The sequence below is a fragment of the Eurosta solidaginis genome, chromosome 3, assembly GCF_040869045.1.
Source record: "Eurosta solidaginis isolate ZX-2024a chromosome 3, ASM4086904v1, whole genome shotgun sequence".
NCBI lineage: Eukaryota > Metazoa > Arthropoda > Insecta > Diptera > Tephritidae > Eurosta > Eurosta solidaginis.
This window is the reverse complement of record NC_090321.1, coordinates 76644701-76665881: the sequence shown is the minus strand read 5'-3', so window position 1 is coordinate 76665881 and position 21181 is coordinate 76644701. Positions and strand designations below refer to the sequence as shown.

At 40.7% G+C, this 21181-nt stretch overlaps 1 protein-coding gene and 1 pseudogene across 3 annotated transcripts in view; both read left to right on the top strand.

Annotated features, from left to right (window-relative positions):
- The window catches only part of LOC137244014 (uncharacterized), a 101708-nt gene that overhangs the window by 27547 nt on the left and 52980 nt on the right, over positions 1-21181 (top strand). The window contains exon 1 of one of the 3 annotated variants that reach the window (XM_067772430.1): positions 14139-14244. The exons of the other annotated variants lie outside the window; for them this stretch is intronic. The gene's annotated coding sequence lies outside the window, so the exon portion shown is untranslated. Of the gene's footprint in view, positions 1-14138; positions 14245-21181 lie in introns of those variants that run through there. 3 annotated transcript variants of the gene reach the window in all.
- Positions 9772-14348, top strand: LOC137247268 (selenide, water dikinase 2-like; annotated as a pseudogene).

Here is a 21181-nt window from a genome sequence, read left to right as displayed (position 1 = left end):
CCGCAGACAATGGCGAACACAGACCTGAACATGATATTGGCTGCAATATCGGCACAAATGTCCGAAATGTCATCACAAATATCTACCAACATGTCATCACAATTGGAATCACAGAAGACACGTATAACATCCAAGATGGAAACTCAACTGGAAGAACAGAAAACGTATATGTCATCACAGATGGAATCACAGGAGACACGTATAGTATCTCAACTGGAATCGCAGGAGAACCGTATAACATCGAGGATTGAAGCACAAGAGGCACGAATGTCCGAAATGTCGGCACAAATATCAGCGCAGATCTCTGCACAACTGGAAGAGCAAAAAGGACGTATTTCTTCACAAAAATTTTGCAACTTGAGAACAAAATCGATGCCGAGATTGAAACATTGAGAGGTCGTATACAGGAGGTGCAACTAATTCGCCCAGTTGTTTCAGCAAGCAATACGAAGGTAAAAACTCCATCTTTTGACGGTTCTGTTCCTTTCCAGGTCTTCAAGCTACAGTTTGAGAAGACCGCAGCAGTGAACAACTGGAATGCGGAAGATAAAGTTGCTGCACTGTTCGTGGGATTGAAGGGGCCAGCAGCGGAAATCCTACAGACGATTCCCGAAGGAGAGCGTAACAATTATGAAGTATTGATGGCTGCTGTAGAACGACGTTATGGAAGCGAGCATAGAAAACAGATATCCCAAATTGAGTTGCAAAACCGCTACCAAAAAGCAAATGAGACATTGCAGGAGTTTGCTTCAGATATTGAAAGATTGGCTCATCTTGCAAATGCGGACGCACCCGTAGAATACACTGAAAGGGTAAAAATCCAGAGTTTCATAAATGGCATACGGGACGTGGAAACGAAGCGAGCTACATACGCAAACCCAAAGCTGACATTTTCTGAAACGGTATCACATGCATTGACTCAGGAAACGGCCTCACTATTGAGTAAACCAGCATACAAAGCTCATCGTGTGGAAGTGGAAAGACCAGATTGGGTAGACACAATTTTGTAAGCACTGAAGGGATCACAACAGAAAAATGCCGGAGTTATTAAATGTTTCAAGTGCGGCAACCCAGGTCATATTGCACGACATTGCAGCAGCGGTCCCAATAGCTCCAACAATGTGGGTGGTCGTAAACACAGAGCAGAAGGTGATGAGCAAATCTCCAAGACTACTCAATCGTTAAACTAAATCGAGTCAGCCGCAAGGGGCGACAGCTGGCTCCCGCAATTGAATGCCCCATAATCTCTATCTCGCAGATTGGAAGAAGATCGAGCAATCTTATTGTTGAAGGACATGTGGACGGAAAGGAACGTTTACTGTCTGTAGATACGGGTGCATCTCATTCCATCATTCGAGCGGATTTAGTCAACAAAAAGATAAGACCATTGCTTGGAGCAAGATTACGTACAGCCACGGGAGAGGACACCCAGGTAATTGGAGAAGTAGAATGTGAAGTCGCAATTGGGAACGTCACGGTAGTACACAATTTTATAGTGGCAGAAATTGTTGATGAAATCATAATTGGAGTGGACTTCTTAATCGACCAGGGCATCAAGATCGACATGCAATGCAAAACGATGCGATATAAAAACATGGATGTACCACTTAATTTCGGCTACGAGAGAGGCTACAGCAGTAAACGATTGCTGGTGGAAGAGAGCCAGCAAATACCACCAAAATCCATAGCAGTCATCTAGGCAAAGGTTGGTGGAGATTGTGGGACAAACAAATTGTGGGTTGCCGAAGCAGCAAACAAATCAGCACTAAACATACTTGTAGGAAAAACCCTGGCTATGACAAAACAAGATGGACGTATTCCGGTAAGAGTACTCAATAAGTTCAAGTCACCACTCAAACTGACTAAAGGAGCTATTTTGGGAAGATGCCAAGAGGCTGAAGTAGTTATTAACTGTGAACAGCTCCAGGAACACGTTTCAGCTAGTAATACTGATCTTTCAAATGACATCACGGCATGGACGCAGGGGCTAGAGGAAGCATATCAGAGTAAGGCAAAACAACTGCTCCTAAAGTACGCGAACATATTTGACCAGGATGATTCTAAACCAGGCCGCACCAACGTTGTGAAATATCAAATTGACACTGGAGATGCGAGGCCGATCCGTCAAGCTCCACGTAGTGTTCCACTGGCGAAGCGGGAAGTTGTGAGTCAAATCATTCAAGAAATGAGCGACAGCGGCGTCATCGAACCATCAGCTAGTCCATGGAGCTCACCGGTAGTACTTGTAAAAAAGAAGGATGGAAAAATGAGGTTTTGCGTGGACTACCGGAAGTTGAATGACATTACGAAAAAGGATAGCTACCCATTGCCAAGAATTGACGACACGCTGGACATGAAAAGCGGCTACTGGCAAGTGGCGGTGAAGGAGGAAGATAAAGAGAAACATCCTTCAGTGTCGGTGATGGTCTTTGGCAATTTACAGTGATGCCTTTTGGACTTTGTAATGCACCAGCTACTTTTGAGAGACTCATGGACCAGGTACTGAAAGGACTACATTGGAAAACATGCTTGGTGTACCTGGACGACATCATCGTATTGGGCAAGAATTTTGATGAACATCTTAGGAACTTGGAGGAAGTTTTCCAAATAATAACTGGCGCTGGTTTGAAGTTAAGTCCCAAAAAGTGTGCGCTGTTTAAAAAGGAAGTAAATTATTTGGGTCACAAGGTAACGACAGAGGGCATCTGCACTGCGAACGAAAAGATAGAGGCTGTAAAGGATTGGCCAAGACCACAGAATCTACATGAATTAAGAAGTTTCCTAGGGCTGTGCACATATTACCGCCGATTTGTACCAAATTTTTCCAGCGTAGTCCATAGCCTCCATGAGCTTACAAGAAAAAATAAAGCTTTTGAATGGAAGAAGGAGCAAGAAGTGGCTTTCCAAACATTGAAGGAGCGTTTGTGCACTGCCCCAATGTTAGCATATCCGATTCCAGGAGCAACATTTATTCTAGATACAGATGCGAGTGGATATGCTATAGGAGGCGTTTTATCACAACTGGTCGATGGACAGGAGAAGGTAGTTGCATATTACAGCCGTTCGATTGGAAAACCAGAGAGCAACTACTGTGTTACGCGGAGAGAGCTGTTGGTATTGGTAGAGTGCATTAAACATTTTCACAAATACCTCTACGGCCAGCAATTCCGTGTGAGGACAGATCACGCGGCGTTGAAATCGCTTCTGCAGTTCCGTAATCCGGAAGGACAATTGGCACGGTGGATCGAGCGACTACAAAGCTATGACTTTTCCATTGAGCATCGAAAAGGTAGTACCCGTGGAAATGCCGATGCAATGTCACGAAGGCCATGTAGTTTGGAATGCAAGCACTGTTCAAAGGCCGAGGCTAAAGAAGACGTTATAGATGTCCGGCTAATGACTATAACGTGTACGGATGAATGGGACAAGGATCAACTAAGAAAGTGTCAGCTAGAAGATACAGATCTGTGACATGTTATGAAAGGGCTCGAACGAAACGAAAGACCAAGCAGAGAGGAGATGTCAGCAGAGAGTCCCATTGCGAAGTCATATTGGGCACAGTGGAACAGTTTAGAATTGATATCCGGTTGCTTGCATCGAGTATGGGAGAGTGAGGAAGGTCAATGCAAGAAGAAACTGATAGTTGTTCCCAGGAAGATGATTCCTGACGTGCTCAGCGAGCTGCACAATGGTCCAAGTGGGGGTAATCTTGGAATCACGAAGACACTCGAGAAAATTAAGCAGATATTCTATTGGGTTGGTTGCCGTTAGTCGGTCACCGAGTGGATTGCCAACTGCGAGGTTTGCAACAGAGCCAAAGGGTCCAAAACACGAAGTCATGGCCAGATGAAGCAGTATATTTCAGGTGCACCATTTGAAAGGATCGCCATGGATGTCGCAGGTCCATTTCCTACTAGCAACCGCGGAAAAAATACGTACTGGTGGTTATGGATTATTTCAGTAAATGGCCAGAGGTATACCCAATCCCAAACCAAGAAGCGGAAACAGTGGCAGAAGTGGTTAAAAACGAATGGGTTGCAAGGTATGGTGTACCAATGGAGTTACATTCTGAGTTCATTTGGAGAGGCTAGCAGCGGTTAAATCGAGAGATTTGTCTAATCGGGACGATCAGACTTACGTGGAGGGCAGTGTTACGAATATTAGCAAAACTAAGGAGTGCTGCCGTCTCTAAGCCGATGCTAAGCAGTGACGTGAATGCACATCAATAGTTCAATCATTATGTATCTACATAAACGAAACAATAATTGCGTCTACATATATGTACCATGTACGTATACGAGCAGCGGAGAGTCAATGAACTAACACATGCATATATCTGAGATACTCCTATAAGTATGCAATGAGAAAAACTATAAAATTGTGCAATTGTAGTTACAGCTGAGAAGTTTGAGAGCTACTGGGCTAGTAGATTCTGGAAGCGCCTAGAAGATGTATAAAATTGTGCAATTTTAGTTAGAGCTGAGAAGTTTGAGAGCTCATGGACAACGCTAGTAGATTCTAGAAAATGCGAACGAGGAAACCAAAGAGTATAAAAGGCGACAGATGTGGAGGCGCTTTAATCCAGTTTGATTTGAGTTGTCAAGCAGTTTCGATTAAGACGATATCTAGCGAGCAATAGCAGTATTATTTTGAATAGTAGAGTTTCATTGAGCTATCAATCAGTATGGTTATTAAGCAAGCTATTCGTTGCACAGTTTGAGTGTTGTTGTGAGGTGTTTTAATGAAGGCCATTTTTCCATTGTTCAATGTTGGAGTTATTTATTCAACAGTTTAGTGATACGAACCTAGCAAAAGGGCAAATAAGAGGATTTGCAGCAAAGTCGTTACACTATTTTTCATTAGCGCGGTTAAATTATGGAATTTTATGTTTAATAACCTAGTTGAAGTACTTCTAAAAGACTATATCTACGTTTACGGGATTGGTAGATATGATCACATATCTGCCTGGCGAGCGAAAATTCTTGGGTGCAGCCTTTGAAAATGATCTAGCCGCCAGGAATTGTATATTTGTATACAAATTATTATTGTGGAAGACACCAAATTACTTATTCGAAAGGTTGAGACCAGTGAGATCACTGAGACATCAGAGTCTGGTCGTACCATCGCATAATTACTTAACCTCATCTAGACTATTTTTCATTAGCGCGGTTAAATTATGGAATTCAATCCCAGAGAATGTGAAGGCTGGACTAAATAGATTAAACTACAAGGATGTAATACTCAAGTACTTTAAAGCTGTATAAAAACAATGCAAAAACATTGTAAGGGTGTTTAAGATCCCTGCTTCTCTTTTCTTTCCCCTTTTCTCAATTTGATCTTGACTATCTTTTCTTTCGTTAAGGTTTGATGTATTCTAAATTTGTTACTTAGATTTAAGTTAGGATATACATATTTGCACTGTTTTATGTTTAGTAACCTAGTTGAAGTACTTCTAAAAGACCATATCTGGTCTTACCCTGTACTACGTTGGTAAATAAATAAATAAAAATGAATAAAATAAAATAAGTATAACTACAGATGCACGCGTATAGCTTCTCATATGCGCGTGTATTTGTGAGCGACACTTCCATAATTACAATTGCATACTTTGGGGAGCATCTCAGATAAGATATCTGCAAGTGTGTTTGTGCATCTCTTCCCCTCTGCGTGTACGTACATATGTGTAGACAAAATGATTGATTCGTTTATATAGATACATAATGATTGATTTATGGATGTGCATACAAGTCACTCTTAGCATCGGCTTAGAGATGGCAGTACCCCTTAGTGTTGCTAATATTCGTAACACTGCCCTCCACCTAAGTCTGATCGTCCCGATCAGACAAATCTCTCGATCTAAACGCCGCTAGCATCTCCAAATGTACCACTCTTCTACTTCGAGGTTTCCCAATGGTTTGTATGCGGAAGATGGTATCACTGATCTACTTCACAACTTTGTACGGGCCTTCCCAACTGCACCGAAATTTGGATGGAACACCTTTCCGCCGGTGAGGGTTTTATAGCAGTACCAAATCTCCCTCCAAGAAACCTTCCGAATTATTGTTCTCATCTTACCTGCGTTTCCCTTACTACTCATTATCCTTGATCGTTCCCTCGCACTCTGTTGTTTGGCCAATGAACTACTTTGTAGAGCTTGCTCTTGACGGAACAGAAGTGCGCGCTAGCTTGAAACCACCCTTGCATTCTTTCTGGAAATTTCTTTCAGTCGTTAGGTTTTGTCAATGCCAGTGTTTCTCTCGCAGGTAATTTTGATTTCGCTTTATTTGACCCATTCGATCCATTAATCTTTACCTTTGACTTTCGTGGTCTTTGTCGAGTCTTTCCCACCAGTACTCGATTACTGCTGAACCCTTTTTCCAACTTGAAGTTAAGTGGTATATCCTGGTTCTCATAACGCATCACCCTTCTCTGCATATCAATCTTGATGTCATGGTCAACCAAGAAACCACTCGTAATATAACTTCATCAACAATCTCCGCTACAACGAATTTGTGTAAAACCATGACTTTCCTAATTAAGACTTCACAGATCACTTCTCCCCGGACTTGGTTATACTCGCCAGTGACCGTACGCAACCTTGCTCCAGGTAATGACTTTACTCTCCTGTAGACCAAATCAGATCGAATCAAGGAATGAGATGCGCCCGTATCTACAGTCAGTACACGCTCCTTGCCATCCAGCTTTCCTTGGACGGCAAGACTGCTCGATTTTCTTCCAATTTGCGACACAGATATCACAGGACATTCAACAGCTGGGGCAAGTTTTCGTTCTTTACATCAGACACGATATTTCTCATCTCCTCCAGCTTTGTATTTACGGCCACCCACATTGTTGGAACTAGTAGGACCAAGATCGCAATTACGTGCAATGTGACCGGGCCTCCCGCATTTGAAGCATTCGATAACTCTTCCACTCCGCTTTTGCGATCCTTTTATCACCTCCAATATTTCATTTACCCACTCTGGCCTTTTTATTTCCACACGGCGTGGTTTGAAAACTGGCTTACACGGAAGCGACGCTGATTCCTGAATCAGAGCTTGTGACACCGTTTCTGCGAATGTTGGCTTTGGGTTTGCGTATGTAGCTCGCTTTGTTTCGACGTCCCGTATGCCATTTATAAAGCTCTGAATCTTTATCCTTTAAGTATATTCCACGGGTGTGTCCGCGTTCGCTAAATGTGCCAGCCTTTTAACATCCGACGCAAACTCTTGCAATGTTTCACCAGGCCTCTGGAAGCGGTTCAGTAACTCCATTTGGTATATCTGTCTCCTATGCTCAGTTCCGTATCGCCTCTCTAGAGCACTCATCAATGTTTCGTAGTTGTTCCACTCCCCCTCGGGAATAGTCTGTAGGATTTCAGCAGCAGATCCTTTCAATGCCACGAATAGTGCAGCAACTTTATCTTCAGCACTCCAGTTGTTCACTGCTGCGGTCTTCTCAAACTGAATCTTAAACACCTGGAAAGGAACAGAGCCGTCAAAAGATGGAGTTTTTACCTTCGTATTGCTTGCTGAAACAACTGGGCGATTTAGTTGCAACTCTTGTATACGACCTCGCAATGATTCAATCTAGGCATCGATTTTGTTCTCAAGTTGCAAAATTTTTGTGTCTTGCGCCTCCATCTTCGAAGAGATCTGCACTGATATTCGTGCATCTTGTGCTTCAATCTTCGATGTTATACGGTTCTCCTGCTATTCCATCTTGGATGTAATCTGTGTCGACATTTGTGAAATACGCGTTTCTTGTGCTTCAGTCTTTGACGTTATGCGGTTCTCCTGCGATTCAAGATATGTCTTCTGTTCTGCCAGTTGACATGACACTGTCCATGTTTGAGCAGATATTGCAGCTAAAATCATGTTCAAGTCTGTGCTCGTAACTGTCTGCGATGTTTCACTTTTCTCTTCAATTTTTGTTGTTTCCTCGCCACCAAGAGGAAAGACATACTCTTCCACGTTAATTCCCTCTAGTTCCTTTCGTAGTCGTGTCTGAAGTTCGAGTTTATTGCCGGTTGTATTCAATCCACGGCCAGTTGTTCACTGCTGCGGTCTTCTCAAACTGAATCTTAAACACCTGGAAAGGAACAGAGCCGTCAAAAGATGGAGTTTTTACCTTCGTATTGCTTGCTGAAACAACTGGGCGATTTAGTTGCAACTCCTGTATATGACCTCGCAATGTTTCAATCTCGGCATCGATTTTGTTCTCAAGTTGCAAATTTTTTGTGTCTTGCGCCTGCATCTTCGAAGAGACTGCGCTGATATTTGTGCCTACATTTCGGATATTCGTGCCTCTTGTGCTCCAATCTTCGATGTTATACGGTTCTCCTGCGATTCCATCTTGGATGTAATCTGTGTCGACAATTGTGAAATACGGGTTTTTTTGTGCTTCAATCTTTGACGTAATGCGGTTCCCCTGCGATTCCAGATATGTCTTCTGTTCTGCCAGTTGAGATGACACTGTCGATGTTTGAGCAGATATTGCAGCTAAAATCATGTTCAAGTCTGTGCTCATAACTCTCTGCGATGCTTCACTTTTCTCTTCAATTTTTGTTCTCTCCTCGCCATCAAGAGGAAAGACATAATCTTCCACGTTAATTCCCTCTAGTTCCATTGCCTTTCGTAGTCGTGCCTGAAGTTCGAGTTTATTGCCGGTTGTATTCAATCCACGGCTCTCCAGCTCCTTCATCAGTTGCTGGATCTTCAATTCACTCCACTTTGCCATGTCCAAGTTGTATTCGAAGTCTTCGGAATTTATTCAACAATTCCTCTTCTGAAACCAATTGTAACGAATTTACTGCAAATCCTCTTTTTTGCAACCTTCTGCTAAGTTCGAATCACTAAACTGTTGAACAAATAACTCCAATATTTAATAATGCAGAATGGCCTTTATTGAAGTACTTCACAATAAATAACTCTACTATTGGCCGACAGATAGCGTACTTAATTCAAACTGACTTTCTCTACCGTTGGTGCTTTTATACTCTGTGATTTCCTCGTTGCATCTTTTAGGCGGTTCCAGAATTTACGTAGTTACTGCCAGATAATTATAACTACAGATGCACGCGTATAATAACTACAGATGTACGCGTATAGCTTCTCATATGCGCGTGTATTTGTGAGCGACCCTTCCACAATTACAATTGCATACTTTTGGGAGCATCTCAGATAAGATATCTGCATGTGTTTGTGCATCTCTTCTCCGCTGCGTGTACGTAAATATGTGTAGACATAATGATTGATTCGTTTATGTAGATACATAATGATTGATTTATGGATGTGCATACAAGTCACTCTTAGCATCGGCTTAGAGATGGCAGTACCCCTTAGTGTTGCTAATATTCGTAACAATATTTTAAAGTGCGCAAACTTATAGTTTATGTTATTTGTTGTTAAAAATTGCAAATGGGTTTAAAGTTGCCATGGTATAACTATCACTTTCTATCTACATACGACACCTTTCACAAGAATTTTATACATAAGTACAGTGTACTTAGTACACTCTATAATGTTTATAAAACAACAAATAACTATTTTCTTTTGTTTAAATTTACGTATTTCTTTAAAATTTAATAATTTATTTGTTTACTTTCCGGGAACACAAGCATACAGCCATTTTATCTAATTCACTGCTTGCTTGCTGCTACCAGATGCTTTAAATTGTACCGACGAATGAAAAATATTTTAAATAGTACCAACGACGAAAACGAACCTTTTCCATTCAACTCCGTATATTTACTTCTAAAATTTTCCCAAAATAGCACTTGCCAATGTAGTAAGTGATCTTTACGCTGTTGGTGTAACCGAATTGGATAAACTAAATAATATATTTGTAAGTGTTTCAACGGAATTCTCTGACGCGGATCGTGATGTTATAATACCACAAATTGTTGAGGGCTTTCATGAATCGGCAAAAGAGGCAGGTTGTTGTGTTCACATACAGAATATAACATACAACCCATGGTGTATAATAGGAGGCATAGCAACCTCAGTTTGTACAGGAACAGAATTTATAATGCCATCTAATGCCAAAGGTGGCGATGTAATTATATTAACCAAACCTTTAGGCACACAATTATCAACAAATGCATTTCTCTGGATGGAAGAACAAAATGAAAAGTACCAGAAATTATAAGCAGCACATTTAGATGATACTGCAATACGGAAAACCTTTGATATTGCTGTCAAATCTATGACATACCTGAACAAAACTGCCGCTGAACAAACACAAAGCGCATGCTGCAACAGATGTAACTGGATTTGGCTTGCTGGAACATGCAAAGAATTTGGCAGGATTTCAAAAGGATATGGTATCCTTTGAAATACATAAATTGCCTATAATTGCAAATATAATTAGAATCGGTGAAATCGTCGGTCAAGACGAAAAGCTAAAAAATGGTAAAGCAGTGGAAACCTTGGGTGGCCTTTTAATATGTCTGCCGGACGATACAGCTCAAATGTTCTGTGAAGATTTTGCTATCCTTACTAATAATAAACAGAAAGCATGGATAGTTGGAGAGTGAAAGCGGATGATGAGCGTAATGCCTACCTGACCGAAATTTGTAAATAACACTGACACACGATTTCGGTGTCATTGTCAGAGGTGAAACGATTTCAATTCGGATTGAAAGATTGAGCCTCATCTAGTAATCCCCAAAATTTGTGAGTCCCTTATGACTAAGCAGAAAAGGGTATTTTATTTTAGAGATAAATAAATAATTTGTAAAGTAGGTCTTCATTATGGCAAATTAACTCTCACGCGAAAGTATACTTTTATAGGTTAAGCGATGGCCAACGAAAATAGCATTACAAACCCATATGGTCTAAGAATTTGTGACGCGGTACAAATAACGATAATGTCCAAAGATAATAAAAAAGCTTATTATATATGTATATTTATTTATAGCTCGTACATCCTAGCTCGAGAATGGTAGACTTATAGGTATCTATTGTGATACTCACATTATATGTCCTTTGGAAATATGCAACACATTTTGTAGTCGATTTTAGTATTTTACTTTATGGCACTGGGTCTTCCGTCTCGAGTCGGGATCAATCCGCCCCCTGAATGACGCATACTTATAGGTTGTACTGAAATGGTAAAGATTCAATTTATGACGAGATTTCCGTAAAGGTTTTGTACCATGGAAACCTCTGACATCGTTTTGATCCTTCCGTTACGGTGCTCATCAAGGGCATTTCAAATTTTTTATGCACTCTGCCCAATGAAAAAATGAATCTTAATTTTATCACAGAAATTTATAAACAGAAAATATTAGAAACACTTTGTATGATTATTTTTGGTATGCTCTTTTGGATTAGTAGAGCATAACTAAATTATAGCTTTGTTAATGTTTTAACTTTAATAAAATTGTTTGATTCTAAATTTTACTATTTTAATATTATTGTTGTTTTTGCAGCAGTGGACACTATGAACTCATTCAGTCAGTGTGAGGTCCTCATGAACCAGTCAGTTCAGTTCAAGCTTTGTAGCAGAGCTCCGCCCCATCCTATAGGTGCGATCACTCACATGTTGTCATCAATATCGTCTAACGGGTGACATGGGTGTCAGAGGCGTAGGTTTCACATGGCAATTGATAAATGGTTGGTGTAATGTATAGACACATCAGATCCGGGGCATACACTGCGTATGTTGTTGTGTTAACAGTGCTTCGCTCCATTCAATGGGTGCGACCAAATACAAATTGTCATCAAAGTCCTCTAAAGGGAGTCCAAGGAAACTAGCATTTTCAAGTAGGGAATTTGGTGTTAGAGGCGTAGGTTCCGCCTAAAAATTGAAAAGATGGTTAGTGTCATTTGGGGACAAACACACGCCACACATACATTATGTATGATGTTGTTGTAGTAATAAGGACACCCCCGAAGTTTTGAGGATTGTTACCGATGTTGATGGTCTTTCGCCGGAAATAGTTACGGTACATTCTGTTTACGGACATGGACAGAACAGATATCGCGCATATTGAACGTTCACGTCGATGGTGTCACACTACCGCTTGTCAGTCACCCAAAGATCTTAGGGGTAACGTTCGATAATACTCTAACCATCAAGGAGCAAGCTACCAAAATTATATCTAAACTACAAAGCCCCAACAACATCCTCAAGTCGCTTGCCGGCAGCACCTGGGGAAAAGGTAAAGAAACGTTGCTAACCACGTACAAAGCAATTGGCCGGCCGCACATGAGCTACGCGTGACCAGTTTGGTCGCCTGGTCTTAAAAATACATACTGGAAAAGGCTACAAGCCTGCCAAAATGCGGCAATCAGAACTGCCACCGGAAGTCTCCTTATGTACCCCGAACACCACCTACATACTGAGGCCAAAGAGCTCAACATTAAAGAGCACAACGAAATGCTGAACAGGTAGTTTTTACTAAATTGTCACAAATCAGGACATCGTAGCAAATAACTGCTTGATTGTTATGGCCCACTTGGGAGATTCACCCTTGGAACGTACTAGTTGGCTAGTGATAGGTGAAAAGGTTAGGATTCACCCTCACTCATGGTCGCCTGGGGTGGCTAAACACCTTCTGTGTTAATTTCGTGCATGTGGCATCGTCAAGAATTCCAACTCATCAGCTGACTTTGGTCTTCTTCCAATTCACTGGCATAGGAATTGTGAAAAGAAGATGACAAAGGCAAAACGAATCAACAAATGCGCATAATTCTCTCACGACATAAAAGTTGCCTCTGAATCCCATACGCGTATCATCAACATGACGACTTTGAAGTCTGAACAGGGCATGTGTGACAGTCATATGAGCCAACCATTGGGTTGAACAAAACGATATAGCGATCACAATTCGAGTCGCTTCGACAGAATATCGGGGTATTGATTTATCGGTGGGAACCAGATACGGAAGTTGGCTGCTTGGTTGTCTTCTTGATTGCTCTCTTTTCGTTTTGGCTGGGTAAGGAGGAAGGTTCATTTTGCTAGAACTCGCCCGATCTGAAATAAAAAAATATTGGTTGCCACCAGCGGCGAAGTCTTCGATTTACTAGTACCTACTTGGATGATTCCTGAAAGAGGAAAGAGGCTGAGGAAATACCCGATCTATAACCCAAACTAAATAATTCATTTGCGGATTTGCATCAAGCAAGGAACATTTTCGTCTCCAGGTAATTCCATATGGGGCACAGCTATGCAGCTGGTTGGATGATATTGATGGTATTGCCTGCGGCGTTAAGCACCTGAACGTTAAATGATTAATAACAGTGTTGATGAGGCATAAATATAAGAAGTAAATAACATTCGTTGATTTTGATGCACTCGTGACCCAATTAATTCTCGGGCCACTGTTCCAAGTTAAGGAAAAAGGAAAAATTTCCACGCCACTAATTATCTTCGTGTATTACATTTCAGCCAAGTGTTTTCGCAAGCGCCTTAGTTTGTACCATCGCGTTAGGCGTGTAAACCAATATTTCACGAGGTTTTTGTTGTTATTGTTGTAGCGATAAGGTTGCTCCCCGGAGGTTTTGGGGAGTGTTATCGCGTTGATGGTCCTTTGCCGGATACAAATCCGGTACGCTCCGGTACCATAGCACCATTAAGGTGCTAGCCCGACCATCTCGGGAACGATTTATGTGACCACATTATACCTTCAGGCCATTCCCTCCCTCCCTCCCCTCGCCAGAGCCTCGTCTGTTAGTGAAACAGGATTCGCCGCGGATAGGTGAGGTTGACAATTGGGTTTGGAGAAGCTATATATTGCGCTGGCAACCTGAAGGGTTGCGCTACACATCCCCTTGAATCTGGTATTTTAGTCGCCTCTTACGACAGGCATACCTACCGCGGGTATATTCTGATCCCCTAACCCGCTGGGGTATTTCACGAGGTCTACATTATCTATAAACCTAAGCGGACCACTGCCTCAATTGGCGGAGAGGAAAGGGCAATTGACTCAACCGACGTTATCAAAACTGTGACACTGTCGCACTCAGAAAGTTCAACGGCGTACAATGCCCGAAGGAAATCGTTTCCTCGGAACAAGAGATCGCTGCTATTGAAAGTCTAGCCGATGTATTGTCAACTCATAATATAGCTCAACAGACACAGCATCATAAATCCCACCACATGAGTACGCATCATCATCATCATCAGCCATCGCACAAATCACCTCATCATAGTCACGTCCAACGCCAAGAGAGATTCCGACACATAGTGGAAATGGTAATATTAGTCAACAACAGCACAACACTACCGACACAATGGGTGAGTTCTGTCCATAGCGAAAACAAGTAAGGCAAATTTATTATATTCCAATTTACGCTAAAACATAGACGACAAATCCAATAAAAACAAGTAAGGAAGGTTAAGTTCGGGTGTAACCGAACATTACATACTCAGTTGAGAGCTATGGTGACAACATAAGGGAAAATAACCATGTAGGAAAATGAACCGAGGGAAACCCTGGAATGTGTTTGTATGACATGTGTATCAAATGAAAGGTATTAAAGAGTATTTTATGAGGGAGTGGGCCATAGTTCAATAGGTCGACGCCATTTAGGGATATAGCCATAAATGTGGATCAGGGTTGACTCTAGAATGCGTTTGTACGATATGGGTATCAAATGAAAGGCGTTAATGAGTATTTTAAAAGGGCGTGGACCTAAGTTCTATAGATGGACGCCTTTTCGAGATATCGCCGTAAAGATGGACCAGGGGTGACTCTAGAATGCGTTTGTACGATATGGGTATCAAATGAAAGGTGTTAATGAGCATTTTAAAAGGGAGTAATCCTTAGTTCCATAGGTGGACGCCGTTTCGAGATATCGCATAAAGGTGGACCAGGGGTGACCCTAGAATTTGTTTGCACAATATGGGCATCAAACGAAAGGTGTTAATGAGTGTTTTAAAAGGGAGTGGGCCTTAGTTCTATAGGTGGACGCCGTTTCGAGATATCGCCATAAAGGTAGGCCAGGGGTGACTCTAGAATTCATTTGTGCAATATGGGTATCAAACGAAAGGAGTTAATGAGTATTTTAAGAGGGAGTGGGCCTTAGTTCTATAGGTGGACGCATTTTCGAGGTATCGCAATAAAGGTGGACCAGGGGTGACTCTAGACTTTGTTTGTACGATATGGGTATCAAATGAAAGGTGTTAATGAGTATTTTTAAAAGGGAGTGGGCCTTCGTTTTATAGGTGTTCGCCTTTTCGAGATATCGCCATAAAGGTGGACCATGGGTGACTTTAGAATTTGTTTGTATGATATGGGTATCAAATGAAAGGTGTTAATGATTATTTTAAAAGGGCGTGGGGCTTAGTTCTATAGGTGGACCCCTTTTCGAGATATCGCCATAAAGGTGGACCAGGGGTGACTCTAGAATTCGTTTGTGCAATATGGGTATCAAACGAAAGGAGTTAATGAGTATTTTAAGAGGGAGTGCGCCTTAGTTCTATAGGTGGACGCCTTTTCGAGATATCGCCATAAAGATGGACCAGGTGTGACTCTAGAATGCGCTTGTAGGATATGGGTATCAAATGAAAGGTGTTAATGAGTATTTTAAAAGGGAGTAATCCTTAGTTCCATAGGTGGACGCCGTTTCGAGATATCGCCATAAAGGTGGGCCAGGGGGACTTAGAATTCGTTTGTGCAATATGGGTGTCAAACGAAAGGAGTTAATGAGTATTTTAAGAGGGAGTGCGCCTTAGTTCTATAGGTGGACGCCTTTTCGAGATATCGCCATAAAGATGGACCAGGTGTGACTCTAGAATGCGCTTGTACGATATGGGTATCAAATGAAAGGTGTTAATGAGTATTTTAAAAGGGAGTAATCCTTAGTTCCATAGGTGGACGCCGTTTCGAGATATCGCCATAAAGGTGGGCCAGGGGGGACTTAGAATTCGTTTGTGCAATATGGGTATCAAACGAAAGGAGTTAATGAGTATTTTAAGAGGGAGTGGGCTTTTCTGGACCAGGGGTGACTCTAGACTTTGTTTGTACGATATGGGTATCAAATGAAAGGTGTTAATGAGTATTTTTAAAAGGGAGTGGGCCTTCGTTCTATAGGTGTTCGCCTTTTCGAAATATCGCCATAAAGGTGGACCAGAGGTGACTCTAGAATGAGCTTGTACGATATGGGAATCAAATTAAAGGTATTAATGAGAGTTTTAAAAGGGAGTGGTGGTAGTTGTATATGTGAAGGCGTTTTCCAGATATCGACCAAAATGTGGACCAGGGTGACCCAGAACATTATCTGTTGGATACCGCTAATTTATTTATATATGTAATACCTGCCAAGATTTTAAGGGTTTTTTATTTCGCCCTGCAGAATTTTTTCATTTTCTTCTACTTAATGGTAGGTGTCACAACCATTTTATAAAGTTTTTTCTAAAGTTATATTTCGCGTCAATAAAACAATCCATATTTTATCCCTTTTTTCGTATTTGGTATAGAATTATGGCATTTTTTTCATTTTTCGTAATTTTCGATATCGAAAAAGTGGGCGTGGTCATAGTCGGATTTCGTTCATTTTTTATACGAAGATAAAGTGAGTTTAGATAAGTACGAGAACTGAGTTTAGTAAAGATATATCGATTTTTGCTCAAGTTATCGTGTTAACGGCCATGCGGAAGGACAGACGGACGACTGTGTATAAAAACTGGGCGTGACATCAACCGATTTCGCCCATTTTCACAGAAAACAGTTAACGCCATAAAATCTATGCCCCTACCAAATTTCAAAAGGATTGGTTAATTTTTGTTCGACTTATGGCGTTAAAAGTATCCTAGACAAATTAAATGAAAAAGGGCGGAGCCACGCCCATTTTTAAATTTTCTTTTATTTTTGTATTTTGTTGCACCATATCATTACTGGAGTTGAATCTTGAAATAATTTACTTATATACTGTAAAGATATTAAATTTTTTGTTAAAATTTTACTTTAAAAAAAATTTTTTTTTAAAAGTGGGCGTGGTCCTTCTCCGATTTTGCTAATTTTTATTAAGCGTACATATAGTTATAAGAGTAACGTTGCTGCCAAATTTCATCATGATATCTACAACGACTGCCAAATTACAGCTTGCAAAAGTTTTAAATTACCTTCTTTTAAAAGTGGGCGGTGCCACGCCCATTGTCCAAAATTTTACTAATTTTCTATTTTGCGTCATAAGTTCAACTCATCTACCAAGTTTCGTCGCTTTATCGGTCTTTTGTAATGAATTATCGCACTTTTTCGGTTTTTCGAAATTTTCGATATCGAAAAAGTGGGCGTGGTTATAGTCCGATATCGTTCATTTTAAATAGCGATCTGAGATGAGTGCTCAGGAACCTTCATACCAAATTTCATCAAGATACCTCAAAATTTACTCAAGTTATCGTGTTAACGGACGGACGGACGGACGGACGGACATGGCTCAATCAAATTTTTTTTCGATCCTGATTATTTTGATATATGGAAGTCTATATCTATCTCGATTCCTTTATATATGTACAACCAACCGTTATCCAATCAAACTAAATATACTCTGTGAGCTCTGCTCAACTGAGTATAAAAAAGTAATATACAACAATTGTAAACTTATACCTATATATATGATCAATACATGTACTACGTCATACTACTACTATGACAACATATAAGATATCTTACACCCAACATAAAAAGTGATGAGCACTAAAGTTTTTTTTGGCAGAACACACAACAAATTAATTACTACAAAAAAAAAAAATATATTTAGCACTTAGTCTAGTATACATACATATATACAAAATACAAAAGAGGAGGAACGATGTTAATTAACTTAGCTCTATAGCTTTTTTTTTGGATACACAATCACATATATTAAATGCATATACGACGTTATAAGCTGTATTTCGTTGCTAACTAGTACAATTAAAACACTAGCTAGCTTACCGAATTGCATGGAAAGCAACACCAAAAAGTAATCGAGTTGAGTTGGCTAAGCGCTTTCAGTTGAAACCCCTTAGGTAATTGTCGACCTGATTGATAATGTTGTATAGTGTTGCATATTCAAAAATAGGGCACTATTGTAAACGAGCGAATGAAATGAACATACGAATGTGCATATAAACAAATATAACAAAATAACAGCGTGGCGGCAAGGTGACATACATACAAACAAACACACGCATTTCATGTATTTTGTTTTTGTAATTCTCTGGTTGAGTGTCAAAACCATACTGCGCCAGAAGTAGAAATGTCAAAGCAGCTAAAAAAAGTAACCATCTGTATGGTTTTGCCATAATGAAACTGTTTAGCTAGTTGACGCGTTTTTTTCAAGCTCGCTTGCAAAAAAAACCCCTATAATTATAGGCATGCATAGACATATGATAGCTAACTTCGTATACACAAACACTCTACGGATACCTACTTATTCCTATATAAATCATTGCTGAAAATCGTTAGAAGCTATATACCTGCATGGTAGAGAAAAATTAATGTACTGACCAACTTGTTTACTCTTTTGTTTAAGTAAATTAAACAAAAATGGTGTAAGAAATTCGAAAATATTTTACTAATAATAATCATAAATGGTATCCGGACATTGTTGTTTGCCGTATTGCGCGCTTGTATTTAAGATCCAATTTTTCGTGCGTCGTACAAGTAACAACATGTTGGTACTCTATGTACTATGAATCAAATAATTTTGAACCTAATATTTCAACAAGCTACGCTCACAAAACACATATTACAATTTATATAGTACTACAATTAAAAATATTGTAAATTTGCAAAACAACCGAAAACTTTCTTTAAAATACACAGAAAAGTTATTTTAAAACCAAAAAAAGGGAATTAGAACACGAAGTTATATTTTATAACCACCAAATACAAATACATTAACAAATTTTACTTTCCCAGTTTTCCTGGCGATAGTCGTACATATGCGAGCTCGTTTGCGAATCTTTTTCAGGAACCTATAGGTACACTTTTTTATTTATTTGTTGCAAGTAAACAATGTTGGTTTTAAAACAACATTTAGAGAAACTACTACCTTATACGAGGGCTATTCATTTGCACACATAAACACAATCTTGATATAGTTTTTATTACGTATAGTTGTTTTTCCATTAGATAATTTGTATTACATAATTATATATTATATACATACTAGGCGTGTGAGGGATTAAATGAAATAATTAAACGTACGAAAAGAAAAATAGATACATAAGCTAATATTCATTCATATACAGATATATGTATATAATAGTATTGGGCATTTTCAAAAATGCGGTATACGTTTAACGACAATCGCAAATGGTTGAATACATTAGGTGCGTCGGTGGCCATGGTTTTCAGGGTGGGGTCAGCACCGGGCGTCGCAACAACACCCGCGGCGCCCCCTATGTATATTTGGCCTTTTTATTTTTATTTTCAGCTTTTTTTGTCATTTTGATTTTCTGCGTTAGCAACCGGTCATGTCCGGTTTGTTCCTTTTTTTTGCGTTTAGTTCTTTTTTGAAGTTTTAGTTTGTTTTAAATTTTGAATGTTTAACGGTCTGTCCGTGGCATCCGGTACTACCGGATGTCGTTTTATTTTGAAATGTAAGCGTTTTGAATAATTTCTGCGCTTTTTGACAGTTTGTTTTGAATAGGCATGATAGGAATTTTTCTGTTTATGGCGCAGGACAGCAAGGTTGGCAAGAACCCCGCCCAGCCGACATGACTATCCACAGAGCACCAATAGATCATGCCGACTGCCTTCCTTGCTGCTCCAATGAAAATGCGTTTCCATAACATGATCTAGCCCCGCCTCCACGGGGATTAAGGGAACATCCCCATAAGCACTATGACGAGATCCGGCACTTGCCAACACAGCCGTTTGATCCAGACAAGCATAAGCAGACCCTAAGCCAAATCCACACAGAATCGGCAAACGCCTCTGCCAGGACGCGTCCGGTGAAACCTGTTATTAATATGCAATATCCTACTCTTGCAGAAGAAGAAAGCACACTACCAAGGGGGACACGAGTCACCCTGGCCCAACTTCGTTCTGGATACTGTAACAGGTTAAACTTGTCCAAAATCAACCCCGGCATTAGCATCAGATTGCTTGTGGATGAACACAAGTGGGCGAAATGGGAGGAGCATCTAAGTCGTTGTAACCTCTCTGCAGGTGTGGGTAACCTTGGGCCTACCGTGAAATGCCTATCGAATCCGTCCAAGCACAATGTTTCCATCGCCTTTGGTGATAACGTGCTGTCGGATGCGAAAAAATGCGCGAGCGCTTTCTGCCGACAATATATAATGCATTCTACGGTTGACAAAGTTAGACGGAGGGCCAACAGACACGCACATAAACATAAATTCAGCGCGTCCCCAATTACCATCACCGCCAAAGAGGTTCATCCAAACCATCTAAAGCAGTGGGCCCAGACGGCATAGCCATACCGATGCTTAAAAGCCTAGGGAAAGAGGGTTTCAAATATTTAGCACATGTCTTCAACCTGTCTCTGTCTACCTTTGTCATCCCCGAAAAATGGAAAATGACCAAGGTGGACCCGCTTCTAAAGCCTGGGAAACCAGCTAACATAGAAGAGTCATATCGCCCGATATCTCTCCTATCGCCAGTAGCCAAGACGCTTGAAGCCATTTTGCTCCCCTACTTCAAAGCAAATTTGCAGCTAGCCTGCTGGTGGCATGACTTCAGACAACTTCATATCACCACCACCGCGCTAAATGCCATTAGCACTCAGATAAATAGCGGTTTAAATCAAAACCCCGCCAAAGAACAGTACTCGTTACGCTAGATCTATCAAAAGCTTTTGATACGGTCAACCATGGCACGTTACTGCAAGGCCTGGAAGGGTCTACCTACCCCCATGTCTTAAAAGGTGGACCGCAAATTATCTGGGTGGGCGGCAGGCATCGGTGCAATTTAGAAACCAAGAAGAAGTAAACAAGGGCTTCCACAGGGTGGTGTCCTATCCCCACTTTTGTTTAACTTCTACATATGAAAGCTACCTTCGCCACCAGAAGGAGTTACTATCGTTCCCTACGCCGATGACTGCACAATAATAGCCACAGGCCCAGGCCCACAGATCGATGAGCTTTGTAACAAAATAAACGGCTACCTCCCTGATCTCTCCAGTTTTTTCACCTCGCGAAACCTGACCATGTCGACCATTTTGAACGCTACCGACTGTCTTACACCCCAAAATCTTGGGTGTGACGTTGGACCAGAATA